The sequence below is a fragment of the Herpailurus yagouaroundi genome, unplaced genomic scaffold (assembly GCF_014898765.1).
Source record: "Herpailurus yagouaroundi ecotype Mexico unplaced genomic scaffold, PumYag 190, whole genome shotgun sequence".
Taxonomy (NCBI): Eukaryota; Metazoa; Chordata; class Mammalia; order Carnivora; family Felidae; genus Herpailurus; species Herpailurus yagouaroundi.
Genome location: NW_024412421.1, coordinates 32,006,072 through 32,024,526, shown reverse-complemented (window position 1 = coordinate 32,024,526; position 18,455 = coordinate 32,006,072). Strand labels below are relative to the sequence as shown.

At 40.4% G+C, this 18,455-nt stretch overlaps 1 pseudogene; it reads left to right on the top strand.

The window, feature by feature from the left end:
* The first annotated feature begins 7,976 nt into the window (after positions 1 to 7,976).
* Positions 7,977 to 8,356, top strand: LOC121009975 (thymosin beta-4-like; annotated as a pseudogene).
* Positions 8,357 to 18,455: the final 10,099 nt, after the last annotated feature.

Here is an 18,455-nt window from a genome sequence, read left to right as displayed (position 1 = left end):
CTAGTAAAAGATCTTTTTAAAAAGGCATCAAAGGGGGGAATGTTGGGAAAAATGAATAAAGTTTTACACCATAAGATGGCCAATAGGACTAAAACAAGCTCTGGTCTCTAGCTTGGAGACCCCTCTTACGGGTTCTTCTTGCCCTGTTTGTCGCCCACGCGAAAACCTGCCACAGATATGGAAGCTGACAGCTATAAATTACCCTTCCCCTCTTCATTCGGGGATCAGATCTTTGGAGAAACAGTCTCCTCTGAGTCTGCCAGTGTTAAATAAATCTCTGATCCACCAAGATCTCCAAGTGCCGCTTGGTTTTTCCACCAGAGTTCCAGCCTGGTTCCATAACAGTTTCACTCGTAAGTATAAAAAATTACCTTGTTTTAATGATAGTTTGGTTTTCATTTCTTTAAGGAATAAACAAATTGAATGCTTTCATTTTCTCTTTTTTCTCTTCTATAAATTATATCCCATAAATCAAATGAGGTATTAATTTTATTCCTTATATGTGAATGAGGTTTTTTTGTATGTTGTAGGTATTCATTAAAACCTCTCTCATAATAAATGCAAATATCTCCTTCCATCTGTTTCCTTCTTTTAATAATAATTTTGACTTTTGCATTACTTATAAGTTTTATATTGTGATGGTGGTAGATTACCAAATGTTTCTTTTGTGATTTTTTTTTCTGTTCAAAATTAAGAAAACTAACATACATACCTTGGGGGATAAGCTTAGGAATTCCCTGAGCCTCACTGATGGGCTAATAAGGCATAAAGATGGTAAAGCCATAGGATGAGCACATCCAAATTTGGGTAAACAAGATTAGGTAAGTAAAATTAGGTAAAGGGGGAAAAGGCCCCCAGTATAGGACAAAGGTATAGGACAATAGCAGAAAGCTGCTTTCGCAGGAAGAAAGGGCCAAATTAGGTAAACAGGGCTATAGACTGCAGCAGGGTGAAGTTGCCCAGAGAGGAGCTAATTAGCAAAAGAAAGATGCCTTGTTGACCCTAAGGTAGCATGCTTTGTCTTTCTTGTCCCCTAGGCCAGTTTAGGTGGGATCTCATGTTTGCTGTAAATAACCTTCCACCCAGCACCAGAATCTTGTTTTGTATTGACCCAAACCCCTAACACTGCATATCTCCAAAACCCCCTTTGCCCCATGCCCATGAGTTACTGTTCCCGATTTCACTGTCTCTCTATGTACTCCCATCTCACTTGTAAGCCTTCTGATCCTAATAATAAGGAAGCAATGACCCTTACTCGGGGCTCTTGTCTCCTTCCAGACATTAGCCTCTCTCACATGTTTAATCCTGTGTCCCGCTCTTGCTGGACAAGAGAGAACTCCAGACCCAGATTCTACAACAACATACAAATTATACTGGTAAATATTTTAACTTTTTAGATCACATGGAGCTGATTTGGGATGTGTCATTAGGTATGGACAGATGCCCCCACCCCACCCAGATACTTTGGAAATATATCCTCAAATACAGAATTGAACTCAGGCAGAGCCACATCTCAAAGGGAGAAGAAAATCCTGTGGTGTCCAATATAGTAGCCAAAAGCCACATGTGGCTGCTGAGCTCTTAGAATCTGGCTAGTCCAAATTGAGATGTGCTAAAAAAGTAAAATATACTCAGATTTTGAAGACTAGTTTTGAAAACAAAGAATATAAATTGTCTCATTAACAATTTCTTATACTGACTACATATATGATGTCAAATAAAATATATATTAAAATAACTTCATCAGATTTGTTTCTACTTTTTTAATGTGGCTACTAGAAAACTTAAATTGCATATGTAGCTTGCACACGTGGCTTACATACGTGGCTTGCATTAGTTTCTGTTGGACAGTAGAGCTCGAACAGATACTCTCTCTGTCACAGCTCTTGATATGAAGCAGAGCTGAGCCAGGAGGATGATGGCAATTACTGCAACTCTCTTAAAGGAGAGAATACTTGCTTTACAGTTTAATGAGACTGAGAGGGGAGAAAAGTTTCACCATCCAGTGGTGCCATCTTCTGTGTCACGACTACACTTGTGCTCATCTTTGAGCAAGATCTTCAAATTGACTCATTATTAAAAACTCTGGGGACCCAGAAGAAGGGCAAGGGTACAACACTAGCATTGGCCCAGCTGTTAGAACCATTCACAGATTTCCAGCCACTACAGGCCTGGAATGTGCCTTCCTGTTCCCCCTACTTAAATTTCTCCCGTTCTTTAAGATTTGTGTAGCTCCATCTAATCGCTCCTCTCTGCACTGGCCGCCCCACATCACCGAGTTCCTGCACACTCAGCATCTGTAACACGATTTGGCAAATTGTGCTTTTTGTTAATAATTTCAGGTGACACCAGAATCCAAATGGGGCATTTTGATGCCTGTCATAACTCTAGGACTGGTTTTTCTGGTAATATTTTCAGAATATGTGGCTAAGAGCATCCATTCCCTTCTTTGGCCTATATTTTCTAAAAATTTAAGGTAATAGTAACTCCATATTCCGCCAGTATTCTCCCAAAGTATTTTCACGCTAATGATCTCATTTCAGCACAAACAAAATCCAGGTCTAACTTGCCAATTTTATGCCTCTCTGTTCAACAATGTATAATAATCTAGGGACAAGGTGAGGGATTCCAATCACTGCTCCTCTACAAGGTCCATGCCACAAGGAGTCTTGGCTCAATCACAGAACTGTCCAGAATGAAGCTCTCCCTTTATATAAGAGAGCTGTCATTATACAACTGCATTTTATGCCATTACTAACTTTTTCACCACTTTGCATGGGAATGCATATTTGTATGACAGTAAAAGTGATTAAATAACTAAGTGGACCTTGTAGTAAATGAGTTATTTCTTTGCTTTCATTATGTCTAATTCACCAAACATTATTCAGTCTGAAGGCTTTTTAGAATCATAAGTAGCCAAGATCATTTTTCACCTCATCATCCCATTATCCATAATGAGAAAATACTTCTAAATGTGAAGATTACTCTTTCCAAAGATCCCTAGTGAACACTCCTATAGACAGTAGTGAAATCTATTAACTATATATTTTTTTTCACAGCAGAAAGAAGATGCTAAAGGATGCCCACATAATCTTTACAGCAGCTCCCAAGAGTCAGATTCCTTCCATACTATAAGTGGGTTCTTGGGGATGATGTTACTGAGGTGAAGTGGCTGACCACCTCACCACCTCTTATAGCATGGCATGTTAATGGGCTTTGAATTCACACCCAAGGTGTTCAGGAAGAAGTCTAGATACAGCATGAAATTTCCTAAGGAATATGAGTGGATCCAACGAGAGTCAGCTTGATTCCACAGCTCTACTAACTCCTCTATGTGCTTTGCTTCCACAAAGGGCTTCCAAATCCATTTAGTCAACTACAGCCTGAAAGGCATCATTATCCACAGTTTTCAGATGGGGAAAATGAGTTTCAGTGACAATGAGTGATTTGCACAAGATCACAGATGAAGTTAACAAGAGGGCCAGACCCCATGCCCAGGTTTTCTGAATTCAGATGCTGAAGGAAGAGAAGTTCAAGGAACAGCTCAAGAGAACAAAACTTCAGCGTCTGTTTGGCCAGTGGCAATTTTGTGACTTAAGGTAAGTCACCTCCCCCAAAATGGATTGAACCAGCTAATCACTACAACTCCATATTACCTTAATATTCCAAAAGTTGTAGGGAGCTAAATTTAACTCCTACTTTTATATCTGTTCACTGTGGTCCTTGCAATGGACTCTTAACACGGTTTCCAAAGTTAGGTGTGTTCTTTGGGTTTCTGCTCCATTTTCTCCTATGCCCAGCATGATCCCAATACTTCCATTTGTCCCAACACAGAGCAAAATGTTTAATATAGGCCAAAAAGTCCATCCACACCGAAGAGTTTCTGAGTCTGTGCAGGAGAAAGCAGAGGAGGTGGAGCCTTCCCTCTGCTTAGGAATTCCCAGAACCCTGTGGTTAAAAGGCAAAGCCAAGTTCATCCTTCCTTAATTCAAAAATTGGATTTGAAATAGACTGAAAGTTATTTCAATAATAATCCCTATTATTATAGATTTAATAATACAGTGATACCAGGAAATACTTGCAGGATGGGAAGCTCATGTCCTCTTTAGGAAAATAAGCTCAGGAACATCACGGTCATGCATCAGATGATACAGGATGGGTATCTGAGTACATCCACTTGTGTTGAAAAGTGAATGCTCATGTCAAGATAGATGTCTGTCCTTGGTTGATTTGAACATGATAAATCTATTTTTATAGAGTTAAAAATGTCTTTTTCTCAGTTGTCTCCACAAAACACTAGCCAATAATTCATGGAATTGCCTGCCCCCCAAGAGAGATGCTATATCACCTTAGATACAAACTCATGAAAAATTTAGGTGGTAGATAAAAACCAACTGCAACATTATCCCTTCCCTCTCTCCTTCCTCCCCCCTCTCTCTTTCCAAGTGGAGGAGAAATTTTAGTAGCAAGTCTTGAATGCAGTATAAAAAAGAAACAAATTGCTTTGTAGTACTTAATCTACATCTGTTCATGTTGTCTTTTCTTCTGTAGCACTGGAGTAGCAAGCAGAAGCCCAAATGTGCTCAGGATTCAGAGTGGAGTTTAGACACCATTCCAGACACTAAAACTAGCATGACAAAAAAAAATTAATTGTATCCATAAAAAGGGATGTAACCCAGAACTTGAGGGGAATATTTTTTTGAATAATCATTTGGTATGGTCCTATCCCTCTAAGCAAAAGAGAATTCAATCTTCCTAAAAGAGATGAATATGCCTCATGTATCTCAGGATGGAAAAGTTGTCTTCCTACTGCTTAATAATGCAATGTCTGGAAAGGCAATATGCTTATAGAAAGCATATAGGGCTTGCATTCCCAAAACACAGGTTCCAGGCTACAACTTTTACTAACTGGACATGCTGACTTAGGAAAGTCACTTAACCTTTCTGAGCCTCATTTTCTTCAACTTCATTACAAATTTTTACTATGATCTTCATTACAGTAAAAGAAAGGAATTTTATTTAATTTATTTTTTAATGTTTCTTTATTATTGAGAGACAGAGAGACACAGAGTGTGGGCAGGGGAGGGGGAGAGAGAGAGGGAGACACAGAATCTGAAGCAGGCTCCAAGCCCTGAGCTGTCAGCACAGAGTCTGACACAGGACTCAAACTCAAAGACCACGAGATCATCACCTGAGCCAAAGCCAGATGCCCAACCGACTGAGCCACCCAGGCACCCCAAAAGAAAGGCATTTTAAAAGCCCTAATATAGAGAGGTGGGCAGCTAACATCAATAGCTGATAAATCATACACACACACACACACACACACACACACACACACACACAAGAAATACCCAGATTACGAATTTTCAAGGAAAAATAAACTTGATTCTGATAAAGCCTCAAGATCTAACTACCAATTTACAGGGAAAACAGTGGGCAGAGGACTATATTAAGCCATACCACGGGGATGTAATCAGCAAAATTCAGACTATGGGAAACATTATAAAATAGACAACCCAGTGTCTTTGACAACAATAACAGGAAAAAAATAGCAAGAAGAACAAATAGACAGGAAAAGAAGAACAAAATATACATCAAAAGAGACTTAAGGAACATATCAACATTAGGTTATATACATCTCATTTGGATTCTGACTCAAACAAACAGTTGTGAGAAAAAAACGTGTGGAGCCTCCAGTTTCCACTTGGGGATATAGACAGCTAGACTGAACATCAGTCCCACACTTAGTACAACCAAAAAGGAAAAAGCCAAGGGCACCTGGGTGGCTCAGTCAGTTGAGCATTTGACTACTGATTTTGGCTCAGATCATGATCTTGAGGTTTGTGAGTTCAAGCCCCATGTTGAGCTCTGTGCTGATAGTGTGGAGCTTGCTTGGGATTCTCCATCTCTCCCTCTCTCTGCCTCTCTCTCTCTCTCTCTCTCTCAAAATAAATAAACTTAAAAAATATATTCTTAAAATGCCAGAAACTACAAATCTTCCAATTCAATTTTTTTTTCAAACTCATGGGAAAATGAGGTCTCAGGACAACCAATTGGCCCAAAACTCAATGCTTTCCCATTTAGATCAAACCTGGAATGTCCTCTCTCACCACTCCTATTCAACACCATACTGAATGCATCATACTGGGCACATTCTAGCCAGTGCAATAAAACAACAAAAGGAAATCAAAGGCTTACAAATTGGAAAGGAAGAAAGAAAATCATCTCCATTCACATATGACATGATGGTCTATATAGAAAATCCCAAAATATACACCAGACATATCTCTTAGAGCTTGTATATGAGTTTGGCACCTCTGCAGGATACAAAGTCAATTCTGCACACTTGCAGTGACAAATTAGAATTCAATTTTTTTAAATACCATTTTTAGTACACTCCAAAAATGAAATTTAGTTCTATATATGTCATTCATGTTATAATATATAACAGAATATGTGCAGATCCAAATAATCACATTTATAGACTAGAAGACTCAGTATTATTAAATTGTCAATTCTTCCAAATGTGATGTACAGATGTAACAGAAAATTACTGGCATATAGAAACCCTCTACACTGGTTTTGAAATCCTTCTGTAAGTCTAAAATTATCTCAAAATAAAGAGCTTTTAAAATTTGTAAGATAATTGGGAAATTAATGAATTATTGTTCATTTGGTTTTAGATGAGATGAAGGTATTGGGGTTATGTTTTAAAAATCCCACCTCTTATTACTGGAGGGGTTATGGGAAGGGGGATGGGCTAAATACATGGGCTACTCCTGAAATCATTGTTGTACTATATGCTAACTAACTTGGATGTAAATTAAAAAAATAAAAAAATTAAAAAATCCCACCTGTTAGACTCATAGATCTAAAGTTTAAATAATTGGAGAATCTCTAAATGGCAGCCACCATAGAATTACTTGTTTCAGACAAGAATCATGGATGCTAAAATGAGCAAGTGAAAGTATTAATGAGAAACAACATACTTGTATTGTCTCAAAATACCTCCCCAAGACACTTATTAAATATAAAGAGAATGATAGTAACTTTACAGTGAAGCTGGCAATATTATCTTCAGCAAGTACCTCCTGATATCATGCACAGAGAAGGACACAGTACCAACGCTGAAAACTCCTGCCAAAAAGCATAACCTGAATCTTAATCACAAAAGACCATTACATAACCCATACTGAGGGACAGTCTACAAAATGATTGGCTGTACTCTTTAAAAATGTGGAAATCATGAGAAACAGAGAGAACCTGAATTACTGCTCCAGACTGAAGGACACAGACAATATGAGATCCAAATGCAACACATGATCCTGGGTTAGATCCTGGATCTGAAAAAAAAATATTCTCTTTGTTGTAAAGACATGAATGAGGCAATTGGCAACACTTAAATAGGCTTTTACATCACCTAATAATGCTGTGTCATTTTTAATTTATTGATTTTGGTCACTGTACAGTGGTTATATTTTTCAGGAATCACACATTGAAGTATTTGGGGAAGAGAGGGACACCATATCTTCAATTTACTCAAACAGCTCAATAAATTATATATAATACATAATATAAAATATCCACATAGTGAAATATTAGAGAGAATATTTACTATATTTATATACTATACGTTGTAGTTCTATGTTTCATGTATATATTTATTTATGTAGAGAGAGAAAATTATAAAGCAAATATGTTAAATTGTTATAATTTAGGTACTTATGTGAAGGATACACAAGCATTCTTTGCACTATTTTTGTAACTTTTCTAAAAGTCTGAAATTATCCCAAATTAAAAAAATTTTTTTAATTAACCGAAGAGAGGTAATAATAACATCTTGAGTGCATGGCCTCCCCTATTTCCAACTGGCTTCTGTCTATTCCAGAAGCAAACCAACTCTATGTCTTTCATCCATTAGACTATTTCAGCCACTTGGCTTAAAACCATACAAATTCAGACTCAGTGGCCACTGCACAGATCAGACTTTGCCAGCTCACATGTCTCACTCAGCTTCCTCTACAACTATGTCTGACAAACCCCATATGGCTGAGATTGAGAAATTCGATACATAGAAACTGAAGAAGATAAAAATGCAAGAGAAAAATCCACTGCCTTCAGAAGAAACCACTGAATGGGAGCCACAAGCAGGTGAATTGTAATGAGGTGTGCAAGCCAATACATACTGTCTGTTCCACAAGCATTGTCTTCTTATCTTTCTTTGAGCTGTTTAACTTTGTAAGAAGCCAAGAGGTTGGATCCAGTTTAAATGACTGTGCTGCCCCCTTTTCAAGTCAAAGAACTACTGGCAAGGAAGGCTGAACCTGCCTCTCCAATGGGCCTCTCTGGCTGACAAGGAAGGAAAAGAACTTGCATGTTGGTGAAGAAAGAAGCTGGGAGGGGTGGGAGGTGGTGGCAGGCTGGCAGAGAAATCTCTAGTGAAAACCAAGCTGGCCCAAGGTATCGTGCAGGCTGTAAAATATAGTTTAATCAGAGTGCCATTTGTTGTTGTTGTTCAAATGATTTTAATTCTTGCAATGCACAATTTTTTCAGAATCAAAGTTTTAAAACCAAAATTTTAAAAAATACACAAGTGTATTATCTTACAGTTCTGCAGCTCAGAAGTCCAAAATGGCTCTTACTGGGCTATAGTTGAGATGCTAGCAGAGTTAGAACCCTCCTTTCTGGAGACTCCAGAGGAGAAAGTGCTTCCTTGCCTTTTCCCAGCTTCTAGAGGCTGCCTGCATTCCTTTGTTCATGGCCCCTACCTCCAACTTCAAAACCAGCAGCAAAGCATCTTCACATCTTTCTCTGACTTCCTCTTCTGCCTTCCTCTACTTTAAAGGATCCTTATGATTTAAAATGAGACCCACCGCGGAACACCTGGGTGGCTCAGTTGGTTGAGTGTCTGACTTCGGCTCAGGTTATGATCTCGCAGTCCATGAGATCGAGCCCTGCGTGGAGCTCTCTGCTGACAGCTCACAGCCTAGAGTCTGCTTCAGATTCCATGTCTCCCTCTCTCTCTGCCTCTCCCCGGCTCATACTCTGTCTCTCTCTGTCTCTCAAAAATGAATGAATGTTAAAAAAAAAAATTTAAATGAGACCCACCAGAATAATCCAGAACAATCTCCCTCTCTTCAAGTCAGCTGATTAACAAGCTTAATGTCATCTGCAACCTGAATTGTTCCTTGCCATGTAAGGTAATATATTCACAGTTTCTAGGAATAAGGATGTGGACATCTTTGAGGGCATTATTGTGCCTGTCACAGCTACCCTCTGCCTGAAATGCCTGGAAAGTGTGCCCCATTCCCCAAGCTCTTCTGGCTAATCAGATCCCTAAAACATACTTCCTTCAGAAACATGCCTTAGTTAGTTGGAAATGTTATGGTTACTGCTCCATATGTAATTTTCTTAACTCTTCCATCCCCAATCAACTTACCGATTTTATTTATTTGGTTTTCTGTTTGTTTGTTTATTGTACAGCCTCCTTTCTTTGACTGTTATGATCGTTGACTGAGTCTATAAGTTGTAAGGCTGATGCAGACAAGTAAAATAAATTCACTGATAAGAAAACACTTCCTAATGTTTAAGTGAAATTGCCTTTGTTGAAAGGCAATCATTTATTTCTGTCTTCACTTTGGAAGTAATAGAAAGCAATTAGTCAAAATCCACTATAAAAACCTTTTAGATTTAGAGTCTTTCTAATGCCAAACAAACAAACAAACAAAACCAACATAATATGTCAACCAACCAGCCAGTCCAGGATAAAAGCCAGTAAAGTTGGGTTTTGCAGTGATAGAGTGATACAGTGAAGCTCACAGATAAGTAGCCATCCCAAAACATAACCAAATGATACCCCCAGCTTTTCCTCCTTAGCCAACAGATTTACTAGGTCCTTGCCTATTTCCTAAATTTCTCATGGCTTAGGTTGTCATCCCTTACTTCTGATTCCTTCCCGACTCTTCTATGTAAGTTGAACTTGGACCTGAACTTTTTCCTTCTCCAAATGGCAAAATCTTGTTCATCTCTTAAGATTCTCACGTGATCCCTTTACCCTGCCAAGAACAATTAGCCATTCTCTTCTCTGTGCTCCCACTGGATGTGCTGGGGGTTTATGCCTCTAATACAACTGTTAACTTGTGGAAATTGAAGTTCTCTCTACATCAATTTTGAACTCAAGTCTGGTTACTGGACTGTGAATTCCAAGGAGGCAGCTATTATGTGTCACATTCATTATTTATTAAATAAGTCAGTGCTCCAAGATTTCTTCCTACCTCTTTGTTTATTCTTTATTTTCAGATTAATTACCCTTGACCTAGGAGAATTCCAACTCAATGTTGGAATGCTTCCACACTTGATCTTTGGTCCCTGGTCCTCTTCTCTTCTCAGTATGTATTCCTCTCCTAGTTAATTTTATCCATTCCCTCAGTTTCAGGGCTACTTTTATGCAAATTATTCCCAAGCTACATCCATCCCAGAACTCTCCTCTGAATTAACTCCATGCATCCATCGTCTTTTGAAGATCTTTAAAGGTACCTCAAACACATGTTCAGAACAAAACTCAGGAACTTTCTCTGTGGTATTGAGAACTGCTGGTTACTTTCCTAGCACCAATTTTCCCCTTCTTAACAGCAGCAACATCTCAATTTCCTTCAAGGACTTCAGCCCTCCCACTCTGGGCCAAATGAGTTTCCATGAGACTGACCCCACCCTCATCCACAACCAGGGGTAAGCAGTGATTACACCAATCCACATATCCTATCCCCCTAAACAGGGTGTCTCTTGGCCTGTGGGCATATAATCCAATCAGAGCAAATGAGTCACCATGATGCTTTAGCTGGCTCCTGGAGAGAAAAGCCCTCTTCCTGTACTTGGTCATATGAGAATGTGGTTATCTTGCTTCCCCCCTAAGCAGCCAAAGGTACCCAAGGGAAGCAAAGCTGAGAGACTGATCCTTGTCACATTGTTTGGTCCCTAAACAAGTCCTGCCTAAAGCCAGTCTACCTTTTTTTTTTTTTTTTTTTTCATTTCTGTTAGCCAACTAATCCCCCTTTTGTTTAAGCCAGCTTCTATTAGGTTCATACAAAACCTTAACTGGTACTCCCTCGCCTACACCTGACCTTCCAGAGTCTCCCATCTGAGGGAAGCGCATCATCATCCATTCAGCTAAGAAAGTCAGACACCTAGGAGTCATTTCAAATACCTCCTTCTCCTTCACTTGCCATAGCCAATCTGTCACCAAGTCCTGTCAATCAGGAGCCCTAAATATTTTTGAAATCTATTTCTCTCCATCTTTATTGTTCCAACTATGTTTGCCTAGACTATTACAGTGCATGAACTATTCCACCCTCACCTACCCTGGCCTTCCTCCAATCCATTTTCCACACTGCAGCCAAAACGATCTCTTTGAAGTGCAAAAGTGCTAATTCACCATCCTGTTAAAACAATCGTTTTCCACAGCTTTTAAGACAAAGACAGAATTCCAAGTTCCTTCACATGGCATCTTTCTCTGGCTCCCCCCCCCCCCAAACAACAGAACACAAAAGCTTGCCTGTGCTTTTTCATTTGGGAAGTGACCCCAAGGAACAGGAGTCATGGTTTAGGGAAAGGGAGGAAATGAATGAGCAAGTGGACCACCCTGTGAGCAGCTGTGATGAATCCAAAGGGAACTTCTGAGGGAGTGTGGGGAATGCATTTCAGAATTGCCCCCAGAGACAAAGGGGAGAAGCATTCACCTATAGGCTTTCATCCACCAATGGCTGGGGCGGGGGGGGGTTGCCTGTGGGTGCTAACTCCCTGGCACTTGAGACTTGCTCACATGTGACTGCCAGTGGTCTCCTATAAGGGAAGTAGGTCTGGGGACCAGCGAAGCCCCAGGCACACTTGGAATGAGGTCAGCACAGAATTGGTGGGAGCTTGCATGGCATGATCCACATAGCCTTGGCTGAAAGCAGGCTGAGGCCATGAGGTAACACAGTACAAGCATCTGATACCATGCACAGTCTAGCCTCTACCTGCCCTTCCAGCTTCCTCTCAACCTCTTATTTTACTCAAACCATGCTAGTCTTACAGTTCCTAGACTCCACATGTTCTCACCCACCACAGGGCCTTTGAATGTGTTTCCTCTGCCCGGAATGCTCTTTCCTTCCCTATTTGTCTAGTTCCCTCTGCGTCTAGTTCCCTCTGCTTATTCATCACAACTCAACTGGAGTACCACTTTTCCCTGACTGCTAAAGCCACCATAATGGGCACTCACAGCATCATGTGCTCCTTCTTTGAGGCACATGTGAAAGTTGCAATCGTCTACTCATGTGATCCTCTCAGACTGTCTGACTCTCCTCCCTGGACTATCTGCAACATAAGGACAAGTACAGAATCCCCAGCATATGGATGGTATTTTGCACATGTTGGGTACTCAATAAATCATCACTGAAAGGATAAACAAAGTTATCTTTTTATTCACGATGGTATCTGGAACAAACAGGTGCTCAAATATTTTTAACATAGTTAAACAACTATTGGAGCTAATACTTTAAGAAGTGTTACTTTCTGGTGGAATTTATTTAACTTTCACTGAACTGCATTCTATTCCTTAAAACTGCTATAGTGAGGCTCTTCTGTGGGAAGCCAGACATTGTTTTTTGTTTTGTTTCGTTTTGTTTTAAGACAAATGTTTCTTTAAAATGTGTGATACCTGTAAACAGCAACTAGATTCCCCCAGAAAGAATAGTTGAGAAAGAGAGAAAAGAGAAATCATCAGTGTAGATAAGAAAGCTTCATTGTGGACTAAGACAGGGATGCTATCTAAAACAAATGGGTATAGGTTATTGACCACAAGAAGAAGAAAATTCATTGGTATGTAAAAACAAACTCCCCAGAATCACTCTGAGCTCTCCCTTTTAGCCAGCACCATCAATTATGATTATTAAGCGCCTGCTCGGCTGCTGTGCAGTGGAAGAGGCAGGGAGGTTTGGTAGCTAGGCAACGGCCTGGAAACTCAAAGGGTAGGAGTTGTGATGCTGGCTCCTCCATAAAAGTGATAAGTGGCCTTGGGTAAAACTCCCCCTGCCTTGTTTTCTTCATCTGAAAAATAGTGTCACCAGTCTGCCTTTCTACATTGAGGGAAGAAAAACAGAGTGAACAGTACACGGCAATTGTAGGAAAGTGAGCTTATGGGGCCTAGGGAGTGAAGGACTCAACAGGGGACCAACTTTTCAACTGAAGTCACCACTTTATTACTAACAGGTTTAGCCCGAATAATCTGTGCCTCAGTTTATCCATCTGGAATGATTCATTGATAATGGTCAGGTCCTGACTTAAAATACAAATTAAAACATGGGTCTTTATTTCTATAAGACCTCTCCCCCAAAGTGTCCTCAGAATTTCTCAGGTAGCCCTAGAGTAAGCACCACAAAGGCAAATGTCATATTTACCAGATTCACTACATAAGCCCCAGCACCTGGCCCAGGGTCTGGCACACAGTTAGTACTCAGGTGTTTACTGAATGAGCTCATTGATTATTTAAATAATACCAGCTTTTTAAAAGGGGACAAGAGAGTATATAACCTTAAGTGACATGTTACTAGTCTTGAAGAAAAAAGTCCATGGAACAACCTTAAAGGAAATGGTCTAAAGAGAAATCCATGCCAGGTCATGAATAGTCATGGAAGAGATTACATTTTGACTAATTCTCTTTTGTTATTTTTACTATTATTTAGAACAGTCCCAAATGATATAGTTCCAGCCCAACAGTGTTCCTCTCTCCAAATATAACTGTCATTCCTGTAGAGTAAGTTTAAAAAATGTTTATATATTATCAAAATTAAGTTTCAAAATGAGCTACAGTATCTGGAAAAAGGGGATAATAATATTTCACAGAAACTAATTGGAAACTTGTTTTGAAATAAAGTAGTTATTATTTCCATCATGGAGAGATGAAAGTACGAAGATTTCCTTTTATCTCACCCAGCCTAGTATCTTACATTATTTATTCAAGCTAAAATTAAAACCTGGCCAAATCCTACTGAGGCATTGCATATCAGTTAGAGATTATTCTTCTGGAAATGAACTTTTGTTCACAAATTTCATTACGCAGTTACAAATGACTATTATTAAAATGTAACATATAAAACTAAATTGCCTTTTTTTTCCTCCTGGCTATGCACAAGGTCCGCTTGCCTAGGCAGTATTCTTCTTTTCTTCTGCATCTGGCAGCATGCTGCCCCCCCCGCCCCGCCCTGCCCATTGCCTCGGCTTCCAGAGACCCTCACAGCACCCATTCCACTCACCTGGGCCCCTCTCAAGGCTACTTTTTATTGCTCTATTGCTGGCACCCCAAGGAACAGACACCAAGGGACATTTTCTACCTGGCGACCTTGCTAAGGCCCGTTTTCATCTTTTCTTCAGATTCAAACTCCAGGCAAAGTGATTATCTACAAAAAGTACCTGAGGGCACCTTGTTGACTAAGTTGGTTAAGCCTCCGACTCTTGGTTTCAGCTCAGGTCATGATTTCATGGTTCATGGGATTGAGCCCCACGTCAGGCTTAGGGCTGACAGCACAGAGCCTGCTTGGGATTCTCTCTCTCTCTCTCTCTCTCTCTCTCTCTCTGTCTCTTCCTTCCTCCCTCTCTCCCGGCTTGTGCTCACTCTCTCACTCTCAAAATGAAAAAACATTAAAGAAAAAAAAAAAAGCACTTGGAGTGGTTGATTTCAACCCACCTGCAGGTTTCTGAATGCCTAATTCTTTCTTGGCCACCCCAAGGCCCTGTCACATCCTACCCACTTTGCTTGGAATGCACTTCCTTGATTGCCTACCTCTGACTTGTCCTACAGGAAGGTCTCAGTTTAGATGGAACTCCCAGCTGCTAGGTCAGGTACAGCCTCTGTATTGCCATGGCGCCCTGCACCAGGTAGCACCTGTGACATTTTCTTTTTAATTGGCTCTACCTCCCCTTAGATTGTAAGCCCCATGTGAGCAAGAATAGGTCATATCACAGGGGATCCTGGGTGGCTCAGTGGGTTGAGAGACCAATTCTTGATTTCAGCTCAGGTAATGATCCCAGGGTCATGGGACTGAGCCCCACGTCGGGCTCCAAACTCCATTCGGAGCCTGCTTAAGATTCTCTCTCTCCTTCTGCCCCTCCCTCCCACTCATGCACTTTCTCTCACTTTCTCTCAAAAATAAAAAAAGCAAGAAGTGAGTCAAAAAAAAAAAAAAAAGGAAAAAGAGTAGGTCATATTGCCTACTGTTCATTCACGAGTGCCCAGTACTGTGACGGTCACAGAGCAATCAATGAGTAAGTATTTCATGAATTTTGGATTTAGACTCCACTCTGGTATTTGGTCCCTTGGAAAACCAATCTTCCATCCGAATCCCAAAGAGTACTTACTATCTTCAAGCTTTCCTGGTATTAACTTTGTGGTTCCCCAGAGTTCTCCTTGGCTCTTCAGCTTAAGAACTCTAATTTCTCCTTTGCTCATTTCCTTCTACTCCTGGAAGGTCCTGCCTGGCACATCTTCTCTTCTAGCTAATCTGTTCCAATTGTGCTCATTAACCAGTTTCTAAACCTGGTTCTACTTTTGGGGTTCTCAACATCTATATCTATGTCTCATCTCCTATACATCCAGGCCACATTTTGCTTTCTTTCTACCTTCTAGTTGACTCCATAGCTCTCTCTGGCTCAGCAAGAATAAAATGTGGTATGCAGCTGTTAAGGGGGAACTACAAACGAATCTGGGAACAGCATGGATTGTTGTACAAGACAACAATTTTAAGAAATTTCTCATCCTAGCTTCTCTGCACCTATATTACCTGTGCTCTTGATCTTGCTCAAACTTCCCGTTGGCCCCAGGGCACTGACACTCTGCTACTTTCTACTCTAAATAACAGGAGGTCCGCCCCAATCCTGAGAGTCATTTTCCAATCAATTCCTTCTAGCTTTTCCCTCCACCTAGTTGCTGCCAATAGCTCTTTTTCCATCATGAGTTTCCAGATTTATTTATTTGTTTGACCCCAATGAAAGACAGAAATAAGGGCAGATTTACCCAGGGGGAAGTCAATCAGATAATTTTTGTACAGGTTGCCTAAAGACTGTCTTGGTTCAGGGGCACCTGGGTGGCTCAGTCAGTTGGGTGTCCGACTTCGGCTCTGGTCATGATCTCCGGCTCATGAGTTTGAGCCCCGCATCAGGCTCTGGCTACCAGCTCGGAGCCTGGAGCCTGCTTCGGATTCTGTGTCTCCCTCTCTCTCTCTACTCTCTTCCGCTCATGCTCTGTCTTTCTCTGTCTCAAAAATAAACATTAAAAAAAAAAAAAAAAGACTGCTTTGGCTCACACCTTGGTTACATGTAAAGAAGGGAGCTAACGAATATTGCTTACCTTCACTCTTACTGTTTGCATTGTTTGAGATATGACAGAATCAATAAATAACATCCCTCTTGCCTCTTCTTAAGAATCTCTTGAGAAACAAGACAGAGGAGACAAATAGAAATCAAAGTGTCAGCTTTATTATTATTACTGATAAAACTAATTAGAGAATTTGGCTTGAGGTCTGGACAGAAGAGACTTGCTAATACTGCTTCTCAGTTAGGCAGACTGACCCACCAATCATAGTCCTCACTGCACTACTGTAGGACCTCCCCCACCTAAGCAGTGGCTGCTTCTATAAGTTTCTACCAGGAGTCAGTATCCTGTAGAAAGGAGAGCTCCAAGGAAGAAAAGCCTAAGTATGTTAGTTCTTTCTCCAATCAGAGAAGGCCAAGAATGCAAAGGTTGTCGTGCCAAAGAAAATCCATTTTGAAAACATAAAGGCAGGAGGATAAAGAATCCTCCCATACAGCAACCAACCAACTTCTATCAAAGATTCCAAAGGCCCTAATATGGTCCAAAGATCTGAGAGGCTCAGGGTTCCCTTGGTGATTGCAAATCTACCTATTCACACTGCTATGAAACAATATTTTACAATTCCCATGAGGTATTACAGATTTGTTTGGCCTCATCTGGGATAAGCCTTCCTTTATCATTCAAACTAAGCCAGAAGGCTTGGAAATGGGTGCACTGGCTACTTGGATTCTCTGATTGAGAAGAAAGTTCTTTTTTATTTCAAACCAGACTCAAATCGGAGTCTTTATAAAAATGCGTCCATTTATTTTGCTCCTGCCATAAGTACACTAAATGTAATTTAATCTTTCTTTGTTAATTCGTGGTCTTTGAGAGCCTCACATCATCACTGTCTATACCAATTCTGTTTGACATGGGGTACACAAAGAGATACAACATATGAAAAATTGGATTGAATGTGCCCTAACCACAGGACCAACTGTGGCTCATGAGGAACTCTCTGATTAGGTCAGAATTTTTAAAATATATTTGAAAGATGATGGGAATACATTAGAAATGATGATGGTGAAGGTGTGCCAGATACTATTCTAAGCCCCTTGTATTAAATCGTTTACGCTCAAATTCTACCAGGTAAGCATTATTATCTCCACTTTACAGACAAGGCAACTCAGATGCAGAGAGGCTAACGGACCTATCCATGGTCTCACTGCTATAGTAAGTGCAACAGCCAGGATTTGCCCTTGGTTGTGGCTCGAGCCCTCACTTACAACTGCATACTAAACCAGAGAAAAATGTGCACAGGAGTATTAAACTGAAATAACATGATAGGAGGGTAATCCCTCAATGTCCTCTTGTGAAATATGCCTATGTGAAACACGCTTAAGGCTTTCATCCACAAACCTGGAAGCACACACACCCCTTATCAGCTACAATCAAAGTAAAAGAGATGAACCTTAAAAACACACTCACTTCTTGGGACAGATGATATAACATTAACAAACAACAAAGAGAAAGTCATAGATCACAACTTGTGTTGTATTTCCATCTTTGGTATCAAGGAGAGTGATCTTTAAGCTCAGGAGGGCTGAATAAATGTAGTTCAGAAGAAACTGAAGTATGAGATAACTAAAGTGATAGCAGGAGACCATCTTGCTGTTTTAAATGAGTTCAAGTCTCCAGGCCTAAACAAATTACATCCCAGAGTGTGGGAGAGACTTGGCAGATGTAATCTAAGAGTCCCTGTCAGTAATCTTTAAGAAATCATAGAGAAGAGAGAAGGTACTGGGGGCAATGGGGTTAGAAAAGTAGTATTCCAGTTTCTCAAAATGAGGAGAGAAAAGTGTTATTCTGTGATCTATAGACGTGCAAGCTTGATTGTGAAACATGGTGATATTCTAAAATGGTGAGACAGAAGATGTGTGAGTCCTTGGAAAAGGAAGTTGTGATCACGAGGAACCAGGATGGATTCACTGGGGGGAAATAATAAAGATCCTACATGCCTCTTTTTCACAGGTGTAAGGACAGGTGAACGTGGGGTGCTGCACCCATAGCTAGGGATGTGAGAGCAACCTGGATGAGGCTTCTATCACGCCGCGCGCCACAAGGGTCAATT